This window comes from Myotis yumanensis, unplaced genomic scaffold (assembly GCF_028538775.1).
Source record: "Myotis yumanensis isolate MYYU_CA2020_CCGP unplaced genomic scaffold, mMyoYum1.0.hap1 SCAF_11, whole genome shotgun sequence".
NCBI classification, from domain to species: Eukaryota; Metazoa; Chordata; class Mammalia; order Chiroptera; family Vespertilionidae; genus Myotis; species Myotis yumanensis.
In genome coordinates this window covers 17,202,359-17,218,636 of record NW_027223762.1, presented here as the reverse complement: position 1 = coordinate 17,218,636, position 16,278 = coordinate 17,202,359, and the positions used below count along the sequence as shown (strand labels likewise).

Below are 16,278 nucleotides of genomic sequence, written 5' to 3'. Positions count from 1 at the left end.
TCTTCTTCTTCTTCTTCTTCTTCTTCTTCTTCTTCTTCTTCTTCTTCTTCTTCTTCTTCTTCTTCTCCTTCTTCTTCTTCTCCTTCTCCTTCTTCTCCTTCTTCTGTTTCTTCTTTACATTTATAGTCTTCACCACTTATATTTTGAAAACTGAGGTCTCTTTCCAATCCCATGCGAATTTGCATTATTGTTTTGGCAAGAAATTTTTTTTAGTTCTTTATTCTTTAAAGTATTACATATGTTTCCTTTCCCCCCCATTGACCTCTCCCCGGCAATTCCCACCCCCCAGCACATGTCCTCATCCCCCTACAATGTGTCCATGCATTATGCTTATATGCATGCATACAAGTCCTTTGGTTGATCTCTTATCCCCCCCACAACCTTCCCTCTGAGGTTGGACAGTTTGTTCGATGCTTCTATGTCTCTGGATCTATTTTTGTTCATCAGTTTATGTTGTTCATTATATTCCACAAATGAATGAGATCATGTGATTTTATCTTTCTCCAACTGATTTATTTTGCTTAGCATAATGCTCTCCAGGTCCATCCATGCTATTGCAGATGGAAAGAGTTCCTTATTTTTTGTTGTTGCAAAAAGCTTTATTGTTTCATTTGGTCCAATGTATGAGTGTGGGTGTCAGGGTGGTTAAAAAAATGGCTAGTAGTTTTGGGAAGAGGCTCAGGTAAAAGCCAGGGGAATGCAGAGGGACCTTTCAAAGGCCTCGGGGCTCCAAAGGCTCGTAGTCATGCCTGAGAGTGAGCCTGTAGAAAAGATACTTGCCCAGCCCAGCCTGGAGGTCAGCCAGCCTGTGGAGGTGAGTCAGATGTTGCCCATCTTCCTGATGATTTTCACCCCCTCACCCAGGAAGTAGTTCTCCTGGAAGTCACGGAGCTGAGGTAAAACCAGGGGTAAAACCAGGGCCTGCAGCTCCACAGGGCCTGGTTCAGGTTCCTCTCCAAGGCTACGGCGGCTTCCATGGCGTCCTGAGTTTTGCCCACTCATCTTGGAAAGGCTTCAGCACATCCTGGAAGAGAATGCGGCCACAGTGCTGGTTTTGCAACTTTAAGAGATGCTGAGCGCCCTCAAGAGCCACATCGTCCTGGTTGAAATAGAAGCTCCAAGAGAGGTAGGTGTGGGAGGCCCACAGGTGCAGGGTGGCCAGGCGGTTGACTGCAGCCTCCACCTTGATGGAATAATTCTGACGAATTTGGGAGCTCATGGTTGTTGGGCAATAAGGAGTTAAGATAGAAAAAAACCGGTGTGTTGGCTGGTCCTGGAGATGGTTCGGAAGGTGGTGACTGGATAAGACACTGGAGAGAGGCCAGAGGCTGGAAGAAGGGGCGTCTCTGGGTCTGTTCCATCCAAACACTGTTGAAGCAAGAGACAGATCCGGGACTGCCGAGTGCACTCAAGAGTTCCTTCTATTTTTTTTTTTTTTTTTTACTGAAGCGTAGTATTCCACTGTGTAGATATACCACAGTTTTTTAATCCACTCATCTGCTGATGGCACTTAGGCTGTTTCCAAATCTTAGCTATTGTAAATTGTGCTGCTATGAACAGAAGGGTGCATATATCCTTTCTGATTGGTGTTTCTGGTTTCTTGGGATATATTCCTAGAAGAGGGATTACTGGGTCAAATGGTAGTTCCATTTTTAATTTTTTGAGGAATATCCATACTGTTTTCCACAGTGGCTGCACCAGTCTGCATTCCCACCAGCAGTGCACCTGGGTTCCTTTGTCTCCACATCCTTGCCAGCACTTGTCATTTATTGATTTGTTGATGATAGCCATTCTGACAGGTGTGAGATGGGACAAGTCTCCGGACACTTCAGCCTATTTGGCCGCCATTTTGAATCAATCTCTGGCAAGAATTTTTGTGTACAGTTGAAACTATTTACCTCCTTCATACCAAATTTAATTATGTCTTAATGCAGAGCCACTTTTAATGAAAGATGATAAGAAAGACAGCTACTTGGTCGTTTTCAGTTTCTAAATTTTACTTCATGGCATAGGATTCCTGACCCTTGTGAAGTCAGACATAAAAGAAAACAGCATCCTGCAGGTCACACGGTAGATTAGGAAACATTTGAAAGCCCCGTTCCCTTTCATTATTCCTTCTTGCTAAAAATAGATTCCTTTCTTCAAAATTCCTTTCATACTTTTTCTCTTTTTAAAAGAAGTTTTATTTATTGCACATGACAATTTCTTCTAGATACACCTCCCTTTAGAATTTCCCACTACCCATCAAAGGCATTTAAATCTATTTATTTGTTATTCTTTTAACAAATGAATAACATTATTCCTTTAAAGTTATTACTAATAAAGTTTAATTTGAACATAAGCAAAATGAAACACCCAGAATCTCTCACCTTTAGTACAACAGCTTCAGATTTGTATAGTTTCTAATAGTAACACATTTCATTTAATCTAAGATGTATCATTATTTCACATACCACTAAGAAAGAAAAAGTACTTCCAGTTAAACACAAGACAGTATTGATTGTAAAATGCATCTTTTTTTTTTTTTTTTGTAAAATGCATCTTGATTCCTCAGCTGTTGACATACTAAAAATATGCCTTTTAGAATGAGAAAATTTGGTATTTGTTTGCACAAATGCATACTTCTATAGATACAATCATAGGATAGAAGCCCTTTAATTTTTTTCCACTCAAACTGTAAACCATAAACATTTTCTACATTTCTACATTTACTTGATAATTACCATTTTAATAATGACATAGTTTTCCATCAAGTTGATGTACTGTAATTTACTAAATCATTTTGCTACTGTTTTGCATTTAGGGTGTTTCCAGATTTTTGACAAATATCTTATGCATGTAAGTTTTTTATGATGTTGAATAACTTATTTTTCTTAGTTCCTTGACTGTTTGGATCAAAAGATTCCTGAACATTTGTATGGTTCTTGCCAGTTTCCCATTGCATTTTAAGAATGTTGTAACAATTTCCATTGCTACCAGCAGGAAATTAGCATCCCAATTCCACAGGAACTGCTCAAAATGTTGAGAGCTATTTCCCAACATTATTCTTATTCTGGAATGCTTCATAAATGTTGCTTTAATTTGTACTTATTTGAACTAAAGGGTAAACATTTTTCCTCATGCTTGTTTATTAGAATTTTCCTTATTAAGGCTTATTTACCAACCACCTATAGTTTTGGTTTATATGACTTCCATTTGGACTTGGGACAGTTTTTAAAATAGTTGTGCTATTGATGTAATGGGGGTGGGGGTGGGAATCTAGTCTTTATTTTCCATAACGTGAAGACTGGGGTGATGGTGGAGTGGGGTGATGTGGAAAGAGAGGTGCTGTGCCCCCTGCTTTGGCAGAAAGGCTGGGAATTTTCTGAATTTGCATTTCCTTCCAGCATCTACAGAGGCCCAGTGGTCTTTGCTTTCTTTTGTATTTGAAGGGCATAGGCGATGGCTGAAGCGAGAGCCACTGTAGAATAAAGACTTCGGTATTGGGTCTACTGAGTTTTAATTCTAATTGTGACACTTAGTAGCTATATGGCATTGGGCAAATTACTTGAAATCTCATCTTAAGTAAGTGGGATATTAATTCTCACCTAGAAGGGTACTAAGAACATTAAATAAGTTAATGTGTGAACAGCAGCTAATGAGGGGCATGGTTTTACTTTAGTCCACTTAATTCTCCTGTGGATACCATGGAAGCTGGAGTAGATCATACACAACATGAGGGAGCCACATTTAAGGAATGCCATTTGCATAGTAGTCATTATGAATTTACATAGTTTTTGAAATATAATAGTCATTGTAGGTTTTATGTATTATTTTCTTGTTTTAACTAAGTCAATATATTGTGATGACATTTCATCAGATAGTTGTAAAGTATCTTGAGAAAAGGGTACTTGTTCTAATTTGAAGAGCAAAACAAAATTACTGGTTAGATTTTTAAAAATTATTAGTTTTATGAATGGCTGCTTTATCATTGCCTATGTGTTTTTCTTGTTACAAAATAATTCACATGCTTCGTAGGCAAAATAATCCTTCTTGAACCCTCAAAGATGCCCTTGTCCCCAGAACCAGAGAATGTGTTACCTTACATGGCAACCGGGAATTAAAGTTGCACATCGAATTGAGGTTGCTAATCAACTGACCTTAAAATAGGGAGAGTATCTGGATTATCTGATGTGCCAGTGTAATTGCAAGTGTCCTTAAAAGAGGAAGAGGGAAGCAGAACAAAAGCTCAGGGTCACAGAACATGAGAGGAACTCAACCCACTGGCTGGCTCTGCAGATGGAGGAAGCGCACTATGAGCCAAGGACCGTGGGCCTTTTCCAGAAGGTGGAAAGGGCAACAAAGTGAATCCTCTCACTTCCCTAGAGTCTCCAGAAAGAAACAGCTCTCCTGACTCCTGGATTTTGGCCAGTGAGACCTATTTTGCATTGTAAACCACAGACAAGAAAAAAAGGAGAAAATAAAAATTACTCAGATTATTTTCTAGCTCTGCCTTGTGAGGGGGGCCAGGAACAGTGGACTATCAATGGCAACAGCATCCCTGCTCCCAGATTTTGGTAAGAAAAGGGAACTTGACAGTGGAGATAACTGACAGGCCCCACTGTAACCAAATGGTCAAGGTTAACATCGTTAGTAATAAGTCATGCTGTTGTTACATAGCTCCTGATCTTATCTAAGGAGAAAGGCACTTTACCTCTGTGCTATTCTTAAAAATCTATAGCATCAGTCAAAGCATGAAAAAGAAAACATTGGAAAAAATCCAAATTGAGGCACAGTTTACAAAATACCTGGCCAGTACTCTTCAGAACTGTCAAGGTTCTGATAAACAAAGAAAGACTAAGAAACTGTCATAGACCTGAGAGACTAAGGAAGCATGATGTCTAAGGGCAGAGTGAAATCCTGGAATAGAAAAAAGACATCATTAGGGAAAAAAACTTGAACTCTAAAGTCTGGAGTTAATAGTAAGGTTAATAGCAATGTCAAGCTCTCAGTTTTAACAAGTGTACCGTAGTTATGTAAGAAGTTGACATTAGGGGAAACTGGGTGACAGGTACATGGAAGCTATCTTTCCCATCTTTCCAACTTTTCTGCAAATCTAAAATTGTCCCCTGGCCCAAAAGATACCTTTTATATAAATCACTCAAAAATTGCTATTAGTATCTTGTGTAAATGAGGTTAAACTCTATAATTTTTGGCAACCGACTTTTTTACTTGTCAGCATTTTAGGACATTATTCCATTGGTAGAGCCATGGGAGATATCTCTCTCTTTCTAGTCAGTGTGGTTCCTTGGGATCCTTTTACTACTTAAAGGGAGATAGAGACTGGTCAGCAGGATTTTGATTGTACTGGACATATGACATCCATCATATCATGGGAGAGGCAGTCTCTGCCTGGCCATGGTTTGGTCCAATCCTCACTCTACTTATGAAAGAGAAAAGCTTTCACCAAGATTTCATAAGCTTTAATGTTTATTGCACTTGAATATATTCTCTACTCTCTGCACAGAACTAACACTCAAAGAACAAGAAAGGCATGAGGAGAGGTTCCTATTCTTTAACACAAGAGCATTGTCTTCCTTTATTATCCGTGGTTGGTGATGCCACTAATAGATTTGACATGGTCCTTTGAAGGAAAAAAGGACCCTCCACTGACTATTTACTACTTGCCAGTCACTAGATGTTTTATGTGCATCTTCTTGTTTACACCTCAAAGCAGTCCTCAGAGATGGGAAATTCTCATCCCCATTTCATACATCTATAGAAAGGTTAAGTAATTTGCCTCAGGACACACAGTAAGTGGCAGAGCTAAGTTTCAAACCAGGCAGCATGGCGCCAGCCAGAATATTTGATCATTGTATTATACTGTCTCCCTAATGAACAGTTAGCAAAAATTGGGAGAAATCTGAGCTTATTTAATGGGAATTATTTGTGAAGCAACAGCAACAACAAAACCCTTCTGCAGTTGTCTTGTGTTACTGAGTCAGTCATACTGCTTGGAGGAGTGTCAGGTCAGGCAGCAGGAAAATGCAAGAAAGAATAAAGTGCCCCTTGAAAGTGTCATTTCTAACTCTAGTTAATATATACATATATGTATATATTTTTTAAATATATTTTTATTGATTTCAGAGAGAGAGGGAGAGAGAGAGAGAAACATCAATGATGAGAGAGAATCATTGATTGGCTGCCTCCTGCACGTCCCCTACTAGGAATCGAGCCCACAACCCAGGCTTGTGCCCTTGACTGGAATCAAACCTGGAACCCTTCAGTCCTCAGGCGGACACTCTATCCACTGAGACAAACTGGCTAAGACAAACTCTAGTTAATATTAAACCTCCATTTAGTTAACATTATTTTGAATATGTCATATTTTTCTACAACATTATTTTGATGACAACATAATGCATCATATCAATGTAATAGACCCTAAAACTTTTTCAAGTTTATAAAAGGAAGCGTGGTAATATCTTTGAAATGCTTTATAAACTGTAAACTGTCATGTAAATACTAGCATTTTATTATAACACTAGAGGCCTGGTGCATGGAATTTGCATGGCGGGGTGTGTCCCTCGGCCTGGCCTGTGCCCTCCCACAGTCTTGGAACCCCGTGATAGGTCGCCCCACAGAGGGAGGCCCCGCCCACCCACTGCCGCTCGCTGGTCAATGGCCTGGGCCTCCCTCTTTGGGGTGATTGCGAAGGTCCTCCCCCCACCCCCTGATTGATCACCCCTCTGGCCAGTGGCCTGGGCCTCCCTCTGCAGGGTGATCATGGGGTGATGGTGGGGCCCCCTGACCAATCGCATTGCACTGCCTTGGCTGGCCTAGCGTTAGTGCATGTCATAATGTGGTCGTCCAGACGGTCGTTCTGCTGTTTGGCTGTTCTGCTGTTTGGACACTCATTCAATTTGCATATTATGCTTTTATTATTATAGATTTTTTAAATTAAAAATTTTATATAAATATTCATAAGTATCTGTATAGGCAGTTAGTACTAAAACTAAACAAAACTTAGATGTAATTTTCTCTTATCTTGGTTTCTGTCTTGCACATTTCTTCAGGAGTAGAATGAAATTACAACCAAAAATAGAAATGCCTTTGTTAGCACCTGGTACCATTGTTCTAAATAAAAGAAAGATATTTTCTCCGTGACGGCCAACCTTTCCTACACTGAACAATATACAAATGACTTTGCATGTAAAAAATGTGTGCCCTGTTTTTTTTATAATTAGAGATGAACCTGTGTGTTGAATTTTCCTCCAACGACAATTTGAAACATTTTCACATTAATTTTACTGAAAATAGGGTGAGAGTAATAGGTAATTATTTTCTGCTAACATTCTCTCCCTTTAGATTGAATGTGCATTTTAGGACTGAGCTGTCAGTTCTGATTTCAGCTTAGTTTTCATGTAGAGTTGGTGCATTGAGATTCTTTTCCTATTATTGTTTAATATGTGCTTTTTTCTGGCAGTGGAAGTAAATTTGGGCCATCCTGTCAATCATTTCCTCATAGTTTGGGCACCAATATGAGAAATAGAAGGAAAGTTGTGAGCTATCTATTTCAAGCAGGCTAATTTATTTACATATATAAGAACCCTGATTTTGTACCTTTCGTTAGAACTGACCATGGTTTACATTACATAATTTAATGAAAATCCATATAGTACTAATATCATGGACAGAAGTCATTTTATTTATTTATACTAATAAATCCATTCATTCGTTTTTAATGCCAGACTCTTATGTATATTGCATTGACTGGGTGATATTTATTAGGTAACTCAGAATATAATCTCAGCTGATGTCATCTTTTCTTAGCCTTCTGAAAAACTTGAGGTGTTGGATCACATGAAAAAATTCTGATTAGTGTAATTATTACTTCATAAGGAGAACTTTTATTTTTATTTTTTACACTGATGGTTTCATAACAATGCTTTTTAATTATTATCCACTCTTCAAACATTTATTATGTGCCTACTATATAATCATCCTGTTAGGTGGAAAAGAGGGCTCCTAAGATATATAAGACAGTGATGGAGAACCTTTTGAGCTCGGCGTGTCAGCATTTTGAAAAACCCTAACTTAACTCTGGTGTCGTGTCACATATAGAAATTTTTTGATATTTGCAACCATAGTAAAACAAAGATTTATATTTTTGATATTTATTTTATATATTTAAATGCCATTTAACAAAGAAAAATCAACCAAAAAAATGAGTTCGTGTGTCACCCTGTCATGCGTGTTATAGGTTCGCCATCACTGATATAAGAGAAGGTCTCTGAGCTCCAGGCACCAACAATTCAACAGTCCGCAAAGTTATGTTCGGTTTTATTTGATAACTTTGGGATAACTAATGAGTGTCTTGGATTAGGGGCATCAACACAGTGATTTAGAGACTACTGGTATACCTGACAATGGTATATGGATCATCAACCTAGGAGATCACAGACTGGGACACCTAGTATAAGAACATTGTAGCAGTGCTGGGGAAAATTAGGGTGCTGAGGCGTTTAGATGAGGGACAAAAGAGGAACAGGAGCAGTTAAGGAGAGTCTAAACATCCTGACAACTGACCAGATAATTCTGAAGGTGAATGAATGATTTTAGAGACATAGTCAAGTCTGGGAGATACTCTGGGCTGAAGCAAAGGTGATAGTTGTTTTGAGTAACTTGAATTTAGGGGTGGATAGGCTATTAAGTAGGCAGGTAGGCATACAGGTTGAAACAGAAAAAAATCAGGAGGCACAGTTTTTGGAATCTCTTTCTTACAGAAAGAATCTAGCCCAGCCAGTGTTGCTCAGTGGTTGAGTGTTGACCTATGAACCAGGAAGTCACAGTTCAATTCCCCATCAAGTCACATGCCCAAGTTTCAGGCTTGATCCCCAGTGTGAGGTATGCAGGAGGCAGCCAATTAATAATTCTCTCTCATCATTGATGTGTCTATCTCTCTCTCCCTCTCCCCTTCTTTCTAAAATGAATAAAAAAATATATTTTAAAATTTTCCCCTTTACTAGATTACTTACATCAGTAGACAAACATGCTGAAATGTTTCCCATCATAAAAAAAAGCCCACTTTCTTACTAGAGTGAACAATACTTGCTATCTTCACTTTTTAATCTCATAGTCTCTCTTTAATTCACTTCAGTAAGGCTTTCTTCCCCACTCCTCCCACTCTTGGCAATCTTGCCAGTGACCTCCATCTATTAAAATCCATTGGTTAGTTCTGAGTTCTCTACTTAAACTCCAGGAGACCATGACATCAGTAATTACTCCATTATTCTGGAAGCACTTTCTTCACCCTGGCTTCTGAGTTACACAGTATTGTGATTGTTCTTCTTCCCTGGATCCTCTCCATCAGGCTTTTTGCTGAATCTTGCTCTTTTTCAGACCTTTAAATATTAGAGTCCCACGGCTCAGTCCCCAGTCCTCAGACCTCTTCTCTTCTCCGTATTGTATATTGGATCGTCTCACTAATCTTTTGGCTTTAAATGCCACTTATGTACGAATGACACTGCAACTTATTTTTATAGACTCTAATTCTTCCCATAGTTTGACATCTATGTCTATCTTTAGATTTTAAATATTCATCTCAAATTTAGCATGTCCCAAAAGTATTCTTTTGACCTCTTCCAAACTGCCCCTCTCTCAATTGTCTCCATCGAATTTAGGGTAACACCCTAAACTAGGGATTCAAGCCTGAGAACTAGGAGTTATCCTTGATTTCTCCTTCCCCCTATTGCCTCACACCTGGCCTACCAGAAAGTCATGCTAGGAATACGTCCAAAATTTATACTGAATTCAACCACTTTTCATCATTTCCACAACTGTCCGCGACACGCTTGTCTCTCAACTGGACCCTTGCTGTAGCTGGTCAAGTGGACTTCCTACTGCTGCTCTCAGCTGGTATTCATACAGCAACTAGAATGAATCTTTAACAGTTTAACCAAGTCCCTTCCTTTCACTGCTCTAAACCATTTTAAAGCTTCCCATCATAATTAGAATCAAATCTAAAACAAATTTCCATGACAACGCTAATCCTTCATGATCCTCCTTTCTTACTGTCCTTTCCTCAGACCTTCCAGTGTTTCGCAAACACAGGTTTGTTTTGGGCCTTCACACTTAATTTTTTCCCTTGAGACACCGTTTCCCCCCAGATCGTCATTTCTTTCAGGTCTTTGCCAAAAGCTCATCTCTTCAGAAAGGCCTTTTTTCCTGACATCCATATCTAAATGATAGCCTCTCCCAGCCCCCTCCCCCTGCATTGCTCTTTCTCCTTACTTTGATTCTCTTTAGAGCATGTATTTGCTGCTGCAACTGTAAGATATATTATCAATCATTTTCTCTTCATCCCCACCCCCACACCTGGCAAGCAAGTTCCTGAGGGCAAGAGCTTTCTCTGTGTTGTTCATCTGTATCTGTAGCATCCAGAGAAGTAATGCCTGACACATGCAGGGACTCCAATAGTTGTGAAATTAAAACAAAGTAATTAGCAAAAGGGAATACTGATACATTAGACTCTTATCATAGTTTGATCTTCCCTGCAAGTCCTTTTCCTATGTGCTTATCTTTAAAGAGGACTCCTTTCTGATGGTACCCAAAGCATCTCATAAAGTCAGCCTCACCTACAAGACAGTCCCAAGGCCAGTCTTACCCCCAAGTCCATGTTTGGGCATGTGGGGAAAATCTTGATTGATTTAAAAAGATTTTGTGCTATGTTCCTTTCAAGTGAATAGAAAGATAAACGGTAGCAAATAAAAACAGATTCTTTTTCTGTTATTCAGTTCTGTCACTGAGTGGCCCGAGACCACACATGTTTTGCTGGAGGACTAATAGAAAGAAAACAGCAGTCAGGGAGATGTAGTTTTTAATCTTATTACTATTAGCAAACAGCAGTAGGAATGTGGGTGAATCATAATCCTTGTGTATAATCCTTGGAGCTCAAGTTTCCTTTACAGAGGCTGGATGATACCTATGGCTCTTTCTGCTCATAGTGTTCTTCTGTGGAACAAAATCCACTAAGATGAGCCTTAGCCACAGTCATCAAGTATTTTATTTAGTTACTTTATGTGTAATGTAAGCACGGACAACGTTCATCCCTGTGAACCATTTAGCTTCTTCCGAGGGGGAGCAATCTGTGTCACATGGAGCAACCCCACGCTGCTGGCAGTGAGAGCTGTTAGATAAAGGCAGAGGTGAGCCGGGGCCAGGGGCTGATGGCCAGTCATGAACACCTCTTCCCATCTTATTGTTCAGTCATGTCATGCAGTATTGATAGATTGCAGTTGGCCTTGTATATAGTATTAATGCCAAGGAAATTCTACAAACTAGGGCTTTCCTCCCTTATCCCACTCCCTGTACAAGAGATAGTTACCAGGACACCACCTGATAAAGGTATTGAATGGGTGTTACCATTATTTGATAATTAAATCAAAGAATGTCTTTGATTCTTAATGGTACATAGGTACATGGTTCCACTATGGTACATAGAATACCACATTGACAACCACCGCCACCACCACCACCATCACTATCATCCTTTTACAAACTTGATAAGTTACTTATTGAGGCACAATAATAAGAACTTTATGTGACTTACTTAATACTGACAACAGCTCTTGAAGTTATTATTATTGCTACTATTTGTATAGACAAGGAAACAAAAATGGTGAGAGGATGATACACCCGGTAAGTGACAGAACCTGACCTACATTTATGGGTTTAAAATCTTTTTTCCCCTCCACTGTGACAATTGTTTATCTCTTTCTTCACAAAGTACAACGATGTTATAAATATGGATATTATACCAGGGACTTGTTTTTTCTCTGAGACATTTAAGAAAATTCCTTTGGGACTATTTCAGAAATGAGATTGAGGGTCTCATCCGAGTTAAAGTCATCAAGGCACAGAGATATGGAAGATGCACACACTTTTGGTCTCACAAAAAACTTACCTCCTCTGCCTAGCAAAATAGCTGAAGAGGAAACTGCTTCCTCTAAGACAGAGCACTTTGCCCTCAAAATAAATTACTTCTTAAAAAATAGTGGTGGCATAATCTTTGAATGAAAATTCCAAATCCACAGAGAAAAATGTTAGCAGCATGTGTTAGGTTTAAAGGAAAGTGTCCATTAGCTCACAGAACATATTAAGGGAGCTAATTTCGGGACAGGATGAAAGTCCCAGACATAATGACTATGTCTTTGATCCAATACCCATATGGCTTTCTCGACAGGATTATGTAAATGACCTTTAAACAGTATTTTAGACCATGCAGACCTGGAGATATTTATAGATTTCCAAATCCAAGTATCTAATCAGATAGAAGGAAATTAAGCTTTTTCTCCATTTATTTCAACTAAAAGTTCCTTTTATAATAGTTCCTTGCGTAAGAGTCTTTACAGACAACAGTTGCAATGCTGCTAGAAATGCCCCCAGCAAGTTAAAAAAGGAGAAAAGAGAATAGTTGCAATACTAGTCAGTTTATGCATATTGATCAACCCCCTCTCCTTCTAAGGAGATCTGGTTGAAGTGGGTGGCAAGGGGGTTGGAAAATGAAGCAGGGGTTTCATCAGGCGGTAGCATCTGAACCAACTATAACATGTGTCTAAGGGTTTGTAAGAAATTAAATATGCTAATGAGTCAGGCTGTTGTTCTATGGGAAGTATTTCTCATCTGTCTGTATCTCTATGTATGGTGGAGGAGAGCTATTTTCAATATGACCTTGAGCTGTTTGTATACTGATGCTGCTGATCCAGACAACACACTTTGGAGAAACACTGGTCTATGGTTTTCAACTCTCGTTTCACTGGATAAGGTTTTTTTTTTTTAAAGAGCATTAACCCTAGCTGGTTTGGCTCAGTGGATAGAGCATTGGCCTGTGGACTGAAGGGTCCCGGGTTCGATACTTGGTTGCAGGTACTTGGTACAAGGGCACGTACTTGGTTGCAGGTTCCTCCCCAGCCCGAGCCCTGGTTGGGGCTGGTGCAGGAGGCAACCAATCAATGTGTTTGTCCCACATCCATGTTTCTCTGCCTTTCCCTCTGTCTTCCACTCTCCATAAAAATCAATGGAAAAATATCCTTGGGTGAGGATTTTAAAAAATAATAAAAAGATAAATTAAAAATAAATAAACAAAAGAGCATTAAGGCCTGGAACCTACTTCAGACCAAAATCTCTGGGGTGTACTGGACCATTAGGGCTTCTTATGATTCCTCCAGGGGGGGTCTCTGATACAGCCAGGGTTGACAACCATCGAGCTGGACTCAGCGCTTCACTTTAGAGGTGAAAAAACTTTGTTTGAGAGATATGACTAGTGCAAGGTCATACTTAATTTAGTTTAGTTCAGCAAATGTTTATGCAGCCCCTCCTCTGAGTTGGAGCCTGGCTAGGAGCGCAGGTACAGAGATGGGGGCATTGTTCATGAGAAAGGAGGAGATCTGTGCTCTCCCAGCATGGCATTTCCTGACCTCCTTGCAGGCTTCATGGGGCTCTGCAGCATATTTTTATTGTTTAAAAATTCTGTAGGAGACTCCATGTTGACCCATGATAAATCTGCATAGACTAACCGCATGATCTAATTTATTTGCTATTCTTTGGAATTCTATTAAGCAGTCTTGTGGTTACTCTAGTGTTCTTGGGCCAACCAGGAGCTCTGGTTCCGGGAGCAGCTATCATGTGGTCGTTATAAACATTGACTTCCTGAATCAAACTGCCAGGTCAAGCCCGGGCTCTTCTCCTGACTAGTTATTTGACTCTGGTCAAATACTTTTATTTCTCTGTGCCTCACTTTCCTCAAATGGGGTGATGATAGCTTGTTAGGCACAGGGCTGTTTTGAAAATATCTGTGAAGTGCTTTCATCGTCAGGAAAATAGCACATTGTAAATGTAAGCTATTATCACTAATGTGTATTTGTTTCCTTCTTTCTTATATGAGCTTTGCTAGGCTCTGTACCGGCTCTAATGGCAGGGAATGTGTCAGATTGCCAATCACTGTACACCTCTGTCTTTCAACGCTGGTAATTATCAAGGTGAACTAGAAAAATGTGAGCCAGGAACTGCATTGTTTTCTCTTTGTTGAAAGCAGTCAATTAACTGGAGTAGCGGGGACTTCTGGATGCGGAGGTGGGACTGTGTGGTGGTTGAGGTGGTGGGGAGGGGGTCGCAGAGGGAGGGAGAGGCAGTGGCTGAAGCAGTGGATTTGGTCACACTGAAAGTAGATGGGCTTTCCTTACTTCAAAGAAATCTTTGGTAATAGACAACTCTAACAGAATATAAATCAGCAGGAATGAAAACTGGCACAATAAATTGTCACCTTGATCATTGTCCCCACACTACTGGGCAAATTTTTAAACACAATGAAACAGTACTCAGTTGTAGTAAAAAAGAAGGGAATCTTACCCTTTATGACTGCATGGATATTATGCTATATGAAAGGAATTATGGGCATTATGCTATGCAAAAAAAGCCAGTCAGAAAAAGACAAATACCATATGATTTCACTTATGTGTGGAATCTAATGACCAAGATAAACAAAAACAGTTAATCCATGCCTCCCCTCAGAAAGACTTAAGATATAACCAAGTAGTTAATGTGGGTATTGGATTCAACCTGACCTGGTTTTATGACCTCGTTCGCTGACATTGACCAGTCATTTAACTTTAATACACCTCTGTTTCCTCATACTGTACTGTGACAATACTGATGAACCTATCTCATAGTATTATTTTGAGAATTAGATGAGATTAGGTATGTTAAATGCCAGAAGCCACTCAAATGTTCAGTGACTGTTAGTGTTGATGACAATTAAGATGGGGTGGTCACTGGGGCAGGACGTGGTGTATGGCTATGGGGACCTTTCTCCTCTATCCTCTCTCCCACTGCTGATCAGCACAGGAGTTTTGACCTGCTCCGTTTCTGACCTGGGCCGGTTCACTCCTCCTTAGGCAACCTGGTGGTCCCCTGCTCCCGGGAGGTCACCATATTGATGATGAATTTAGTGCGGACACCTGATTGGCATAGTGCACTACAACCCAGAACTCCTAGGCTCAAGTGACAAAAAAAGAAAGAAAGAAAGAAAGAAAGAAAGAAAGAAAGAAAGAAAGAAAGAAAGAAAGAAAGAAAGGAAAAAACACAACAAATCCTCTCTCCCATTCCTGCAAAGTTAAGAATAAGATATGGAAATTAAGCCTAACTATCTTAATCAATTAATGTAAGAAAACCAAATTCTTATGAGGAAAATATAGTACGTTTCTTCCCTTCCTCTAATAAGGATGGTTCACATAAATAATTGTAACTTCACAGTTGCTAGTACTAAGAGATTAGGAAAGGTATTTTTTCTGCTTTCAGATGGGGTGAGATGCCTTAACCAAGGACACAATACACAGGAAGAATGAAGGTCATGTTCCTTAAGAGACCTAGAAAACACCTTTCCCCCCATGATTTCTTTGATAAAAGGTGACTCCACACTAGTTTTCATGCAAGATTTATTAAATTGTCACGGAGAGTCATGCATATTCTAGCAGAAGATACTAATGATGATTCTAAAGATGCAGTCTTTTGTAACCTTCAGGCAGTAATAGAATAGAAACCAATGCCTGACATGAAACTCCCCAAAAGATATGGAGACAGAGTAATGTGTCACTAAAAGTGAAGTTGCGATTCATTTTGGCGTGCTTTGTAACACGTGAAAGGGTACTCAATGTATTTGGCTGGAGGCAATCTTATGAAAATACAAAAAATAAAGAGGAACCAGCACATGAAGAATAATGGGAGGGCAAAAATGCCTAGGCAGTCACCAAGGTGCAAAATAACCAGTCATATCAGCAAAGACTGCTTAGATCAAAAGGCATGCGACCCAAAAGACTGGCAGAGGAGTAACAAGTAGGCAAGCCTGGAAGGCATGTTTTCATGAAGGAAATGGGTTATTACTGAAATGGCCAATAGATAATTGAGTGCCTATGATGTATCAGACCCTTTAATAATTATTTTATAACTATAACTCATGTCATTCGACATAACCTTATGAGTCATTTTCAAATAAAGTTACATGTCTCAGAAAGAAAAGTGCTGGAATTGGATCCCAGGAGATCTGGTACTACTGCTGGGTACATCATCATTCAAAGGTGAGGATCAGAGGTTTGGGGGAAGACCGAGCCCTTGTGCTCAACCACTGGGCTACACTGCCTTTAGCTGATGCCATGTAAACAGGCCGAACTTGTGAGTTCCCCCGAGAGAAATGAATGTCGGGGAAGATTTTATAATATCTGAGAGACAGGAGCATGCAGCTCT

At 39.6% G+C, this 16,278-nt stretch overlaps 1 pseudogene; it reads right to left on the bottom strand.

The window, feature by feature from the left end:
• Nucleotides 1–712: 712 nt before the first annotated feature.
• On the bottom strand, nt 713–1,219 carry LOC139019617 (ferritin light chain pseudogene; annotated as a pseudogene).
• Between the last annotated feature and the right edge of the window lie 15,059 nt (nt 1,220–16,278).